This window comes from Hyla sarda, unplaced genomic scaffold (assembly GCF_029499605.1).
Source record: "Hyla sarda isolate aHylSar1 unplaced genomic scaffold, aHylSar1.hap1 scaffold_1535, whole genome shotgun sequence".
Lineage (NCBI taxonomy): Eukaryota > Metazoa > Chordata > Amphibia > Anura > Hylidae > Hyla > Hyla sarda.
In genome coordinates, this window is record NW_026608171.1 from 22,523 (window position 1) to 30,000 (window position 7,478).

The 7,478-nt window shown below is 42.4% G+C and overlaps 1 protein-coding gene across 2 annotated transcripts in view; it reads left to right on the forward strand.

The window, feature by feature from the left end:
* Window positions 1-3,170: 3,170 nt before the first annotated feature.
* Window positions 3,171-7,478, forward strand: part of LOC130309746 (zinc finger protein 345-like) — a 25,939-nt gene continuing 21,631 nt past the window's right edge. For both annotated transcript variants that reach the window (XM_056552341.1, XM_056552342.1), the window contains exon 1: window positions 3,171-3,477. The gene's annotated coding sequence lies outside the window, so the exon portion shown is untranslated. The remainder of the gene's footprint in view (window positions 3,478-7,478) is intronic.

Genomic DNA, 7,478 nt, shown 5'->3' on the forward strand with positions numbered 1-7,478 from the left:
TGATTTGCTATTTATATGGAGGGGGGATGCCAAAGATTTGGATTGTTTCAAAGATTTTTTGAACTCCAACATGCTGAATTTATGCTTTACAGTTAATCATTGCATTTTTAACGTGTCTTTTTTGGATGTGACTATGAGGGGTGACACGGATTCTCAAAAAATTATATCTACTACTTATCGCAAAGAAACTGCGGTTAATTCCATCTTACATGCTCGTTCGTGTCACCCCCCACATGTCATCCATAACCTTCCTATTGGAGAAGCTATCAGAACCAGACGGAATTGCACTAGGGATATGGATTTCTCTGTTGAAATGAATGCGTTATCCAAACGCCTTCGCAACAGAGGATATCCACAGTGGTCACTGGATCGTGCAGACAACATTGCCCGATTCAGGAGCCGAGACCGTCTACTCAAAAGCCAACACCCGAGAATTACAAACAGTACTTTTAAACCCATGGTCTTTTCTACACAATATAGTCTCCAATTTCCCCAGATTTGCAGTATCATAAAAAAATACTTACCATTAATTTCATCTGATCCTCAACTTTCAGATACCATGCATGCAGGTCTTCGGTGTGTGGCTAAACGTGCTCCAACACTTGGTCAGTCTATTTCGCCCTCACTTTTTTCTTCCCACACTACTATTTCACCTACCTGGTTGAAAACTGTAGGCATTTACAGATGCGGACATACACGCTGCATCTGCTGCAATATCCTGTCTCCCACGTCTGTGGTCACGTCATACGCGACAGGAGCGACATATAACATTAGACAATACATCAACTGTAATACAAAATATGTCGTGTATCTCCTGTCGTGTGTGACGTGCAAGGTACAGTACGTGGGGTGCACCACCAATAGTCTTAAAACCCGTATTAGGAAACATTTATCAGATATACCTCACTTTAATTCCAGAAATGTTTCATCTGTATCACTACATTGTGCCCAACACCATCACGGGGATTTTTCCTCTATTAAGTTATCTGCTATTGAAAAAGTTTTTTTGCCCAAACGCGGTGGTAACCATAGACAGAAATTGTTGAACCGCGAAGTATACTGGATCATCAAATTGGGAACCAGGGCGCCTCAGGGCCTAAACAAAAGACAAGATGTTATTTTGTACTATTAAATATTTAAATTAGTATTACATACTATTTTTACATTTCCCTCGTTTTTTCCAAATTTCTGTGTTATGGCATCCTGTATTCTTTTTGCCCTCTTTTTTTGCCCTCATGTTTTTGGAAGCAGCAAATGTTATATTTGTATCCATATATTCATATGTGGCTCTGCTATCTATCTGAGCTCTCTCTTTTTTGCTATATAATTTAATATAAAAACATTTTTTATATTCACTATAGATACATTTTATTTATGTAGCAGCATGTTGGAGTCCAGAAATCGGGTTTAAACATTAGCGGGACATGCATCTGGGTTTGTTTTTGTATTATTCAGAATATAAAATATACTTCTTCTATATATAAATTTTGTCAATTTCTGTTCGAATACATTTGTACAACCATGCATGTCTTTCCTCAATCTCCTCTTTGGAGTGATTGTGACCTATTCACACAGGTTTCCCTGACATGTGTGCGTTTTTTACACACCCTAGGTACATACATATGAATGCGTATTTGAAAATTTAAATAATTTATTCCTTTACATGTAATAAGTTCTTTACACTTTGCGAACATATGTATGCCCCTAAATGTGTACTTTTGTCTTAACCAATACTTGTGTATGTTATACTATGTATATTTTACTTTGTGGTTGTAAGGGGTTAATGTCTGACTCCAGGAGGTCGGTCATGTGAGCAATCACTTTTCCTTCCACCTGGGAGAACCATGTCATTTCCTCTATATATACCCAGACAAATGTGGTTTTATCTTATGTACGATTAAGGGTGCTAACGCATCTGAAACGCGTCACATTGACCCCTGTTATGGCTTTTTAAGCATTAAAGAATCCGTTTTGCACGAGTCTTGGCGCTGGACATCCAGTTTCTTGTTTTGCTACAACATGTATATACTATAATACATGTTTATACTATAATACTATAATACATGTATATACTATAATACTATAATACATGTATACACTATAATACATGTATATACTATAATACTATAATACATGTATACACTATAATACATGTATATACTATAATACATGTATATACTATAATACTATAATACATGTATATACTATAATACATGTATATACTATAATACTATAATACATGTATATACTATAATACTATAATACATGTATATACTATAATACTAGAATACATGTATATACTATAATACTAGAATACATGTATATACTATAATACTATAATACATGTATATACTATAATACATGTATATACTATAATACTAGAATACATGTATATACTAGAATACATGTATATACTATAATACATGTATATACTATAATACTATAATACATGTATATGCTATAATACTATAATACATGTATATACTATAATACTATAATACATGTATATACTATAATACTAGAATACATGTATATACTATAATACTAGAATACATGTATATACTATAATACTAGAATACATGTATATACTATAATACTAGAATACATGTATATACTATAATACATGTATATACTATAATACTATAATACATGTATATACTATAATACTATAATACATGTATATACTATAATACTATAATACATGTATATACTATAATACATGTATATGCTATAATACTATAATACATGTATATGCTATAATACTATAATACATGTATACACTATAATACTATAATACATGTATATACTATAATGCTATAATACATATATATACTATAATACTATAATACATGTATATACTATAATACTATAATACATGTATATACTATAATACTATAATACATGTATATACTATAATACTAGAATACATGTATATACTATAATACTATAATACATGTATATACTATAATACTATAATACATGTATATACTATAATACTATAATACACATATATACTATAATACTATAATATATACTATAATACTATAATACATGTATATACTATAATACACATATATACTATAATACTATAATACTATAATACATGTATATACTATAATACTATAATACATGTATATACTATAATACATGTATATGCTATAATACTATAATACATGTATATACTATAATACTATAATACATGTATATACTATAATACTATAATACATGTATATACTATAATACAGACATTTAGTGTATTTTGTCCTGTTATTGTCGGTGTCCATACATCTTCTTATCCACATAGACACCTACAGTCACCGTCCTCTGACATCATTTATCTCTACACTGAGCAGATGAGCCTAGAGCAGCAGCCCCTGATCATGTGACTCCTCCTCCTCCTCCATGTGACTGATCACCTGACTGTGACATCATCGCAGGTCCTGTTAGTACACTTCCTGAGTTGCTCTTCAGGTGAAGGTTTGTAGATATATATCTTTCAATGTATATGTATATATCAATGTGTGTGTATATATATATATATAATATAAATATATACAGTGACCCCCCCCCCCCCCCCGACATACGATTGGCTCTCAGAGGCAGCATCACCATACGATGCTTTTGTATGCCGGGGCCATCGCATAAACGGCTATTTGGCAGCGCAGACTACTTCAGCTGCCACCAGATAGCCGTTTACGGTGCCCCGTTTGCCCCGACGATCACATACATGTCCTCGGGGACACGTATTACCTCCTATACTTTACATTGCACGGATCCCTCAACATACGATGGTTTCAACAAATGATGGTTCATTTGGAACGAATTACCATCGTATGTTGAGGGACCACTGTATATGTGTGTGTGGTGTGTGTATATATATCAATGTGTGTGTATATATATAATCTGTAGTTAGGAGTAGCCTCATTAGTCCAGTGATGCAAAATGCACAATCATCAGATGTTGCAGTATCCAGGGGCGTACCTAGAGCCTTTGGCACCCGGGGTGAACCCTTTGTTTGGCACCCCCCCCCCCCCTTAATTACACCCCCTCCCTCCCCTCCCCCCAGGGTAGGAGTGACAACACTCGGGGCCCCCGAACCAAAAAAAAGGCAAGGGCCCCTGCTAGGCTCTGCAGCTCGTCAATCTTCTGCCACCCCCCTATTCCACCCAAATCCCACACACAATAAATAAAAATTTATATATGTAAGAAACACTTTAACGTAGGTAAATTTACCAATGACCAATAATACTGTATACAAGGAGTAAATATATATCACCACACAATAATTGGATAATACCGCCATACTGTACTGAATAAAACCACCATACACAGACCAGTATACTATAAGGAATCTGTATACAATATAAGTGATTGTATACAGGACCATATGGCGGTAGATATCAGCTGTACACAGGATGTGTATACCATATAAGTGATTACAGTTACATTTTGGGGACTCACAATTACGTCTTTTCTGATCAGCGGCGTCCTCTTTCCTTTTCTTCTCCGTCTGGATAAGACCGCCATGCGGATCTCTTAACATCTGCAGGAAAAAACATGTCAGACTCATTTTTTCAGTGCCCTCCCCTCCTCTACACAATCTTCCCATCTATAGGCCCACAAACTGTAATAATGCCCTCCTTGGTGTCCTGCACAGTAAAAGGGCAGGTAGGTAGGTAGCCAGGTAACCCCCTCTTTCCCATAGGTATATGCAGAGTTACATCCCCCCTCTTTCCCATAGGTATATGCAGAGCTACGCTACACCCCCCTCTTTCCCATAGGTATATGCAGAGTTACACCCCCCTCTTTCCCATAGGTATATGCAGAGCTACACACCCCCCCCCTCTTTCCCATAGGTATATGCAGAGTTACACTCCCCCCCCCCTTTTTCCATAGGTATATGCAGAGTTACACCCCCCTCTTTCCCATAGGTATGTGCAGAGCTACACCCCCCCTCTTCCCCCCCCCCCCTCTACCTCCCTTTCCTATCGGTATATGCAGAGCACCCCCCTCTCCCCCTTCCCTATAGGTACAGTATATGCAGAGCACCCCCTCTCTCCCTCCCCTTCCCTATAGGTACAGTATATACAGAGCCCCCCTCTCCCTCCTTCCTATAGGTACAGTATATGCAGAGCACCCCCCTCTCCCCCCTTCCCTATAGGTACAGTATATGCAGAGCCCCCCCTCTTCCCCCCCTTCCCTATAGGTACAGTATATGCAGAGCCCCCCCCTCTCCCCCTTTCCCTATAGGTACAGTATATGCAGAGAACCCCCCTCTCCCCTTCCCTATAGGTACAGTATATGCAGAGCCCCTCCCCTTTCCCCCCTTCCCTATAGGTACAGTATATGCAGAGCCCCCCCTCTCCCCCCCTTCCCTATAGGTACAGTATATGCAGAGCACCCCCCTCTCCCCCCTTCCCTATAGGTACAGTATATACAGAGCCCCCCCCTCTCCCGCGTTCCCTATAGGTACAGTATATGCATAGCACCCCCCCCCTCTCCCCCCTTCCCTATAGGTACAGTATATGCAGAGCCCCCCCCCTCCCCCCCCTTCCCTATAGGTATAGTATATGCAGAGCACCCCCCCTCTCCCCTCTTCACTATAGGTACAGTATATGCAGAGCCCCCCCTCTTCCCCCGTTCCCTATAGGTACAGTATATGCAGAGCCCCCCCTCCTCCCCCTTTCCCTATAGGTACAGTATATGCAGAGAACTCCCCCCTTCCCTATAGGTACAGTATATGCAGAGCCCCCCTCCCCTATAGGTACAGTATATGCAGAGCCCCTCCCCTTTCCCCCCTTCCCTATAGGTACAGTATATGCAGAGCACCCCCCTCCCCCCCTTCCCTATAGGTACAGTATATGCAGAGCACCCCCCTCTTTCCCATAGGTATATGCAGAGCTACACCCCCCTCTTTCCCATAGGTATATGCAGAGTTACACTCCCCCCCCTTTTTCCCATAGGTATATGCAGAGTTACACCCCCCTCTTTCCCATAGGTATGTGCAGAGCTACACCCCCCTCTTTCCCCCCCCTCTACCTCCCTTTCCTATCGGTATATGCAGAGCACCCCCCTCTCCCCCCTTCCCTATAGGTACAGTATATGCAGAGCACCCCCCTCTCCCCCCTTCCCCTATAGGTACAGTATATGCAGAGCACCCCCTCTCTCCCCCCCCTTCCCTATAGGTACAGTATATGCAGAGCACCCCCTCTCTCCCCCCTTCCCTATAGCGTACAGTATATACAGAGCCCCCCCTCCCTCCTTCCCTATAGGTACAGTATATGCAGAGCACCCCTCTTCCCCCCTTCCCTATAGGTACAGTATATGCAGAGCCCCCCCCTCTCCCCCCCTTCCCTATAGGTACAGTATATGCAGAGAACCCCCCCTCTCCCCCTTCCCTATAGGTACAGTATATGCAGAGCCCCCCCCCCTCTCCCCCTTCCCTATAGATACAGTATATGCAGAGCCCCTCCCCTTTCCCCCCTTCCCTATAGGTACAGTATATGCAGAGCCCCCCCTCTTCCCCCCTTCCCCTATAGGTACAGTATATGCAGAGCACCCCCCTCTCCCCCTTCCCTATAGGTACAGTATATACAGAACCCCCCCTCTCCCTCCTTCCCTATAGGTACAGTATATGCAGAGCCCCCCTCTCCCCCCTTCCCTATAGGTATAGTATATGCAGAGCACCCCCCCTCTCCCCCCTTCCCTATAGGTACAGTATATGCAGAGCCCCCCCCCCTCTCCCCCTTCCCTATAGGTATAGTATATGCAGAGCACCCCCCCTCTCCCCTCTTCACTATATGTACAGTATATGCAGAGCCCCCCCTTTTCCCCCCTTCCCTATAGGTACAGTATATGCAGAGCCCCCCCCTCCCCCCTTCCCTATAGGTACAGTATATGCAGAGCCCCCCCTCTTCCCCCCTTCCCTATAGGTACAGTATATGCAGAGAACCCCCCTCTCCCCCCATTCCCTATAGGTACAGTATATGTAGAGCCCCCCCCTCTCCCCCCTTCCCTATAGGTACAGTATATGCAGAGCCCCCCCTCTTCCCCCCCTTCCCTATAGGTACAGTATATGCAGAGAACCCCCCTCTCCCCCCATTCCCTATAGGTACAGTATATGCAGAGAACCCCCCCCTCTCCCCCCATTCCCTATAGGTACAGTATATGCAGAGAACCCCCCCTCTCCCCCTTCCCTATAGGTACAGTATATGCAGAGCCCCCCTCTCCCCCCCCTTCCCTATAGGTACAGTATATGCAGAGCCCCCCCTCTCCCCCCCGTCCCTATAGGTACAGTATATGCAGAGCCCCTCCCCTCTCCCCCCCTTCACTATAGGTACAGTATATGCAAAGCACCCCCCCTCTCCCCCCTTCCCTATAGGTACAGTATATGCAGAGCACCCCCCTCTCCCCCCCTTCCCTATAGGTACAGTATATGCAGAGCACCCCCCCCTCTCCCCTCTTCACTATAGGTACAG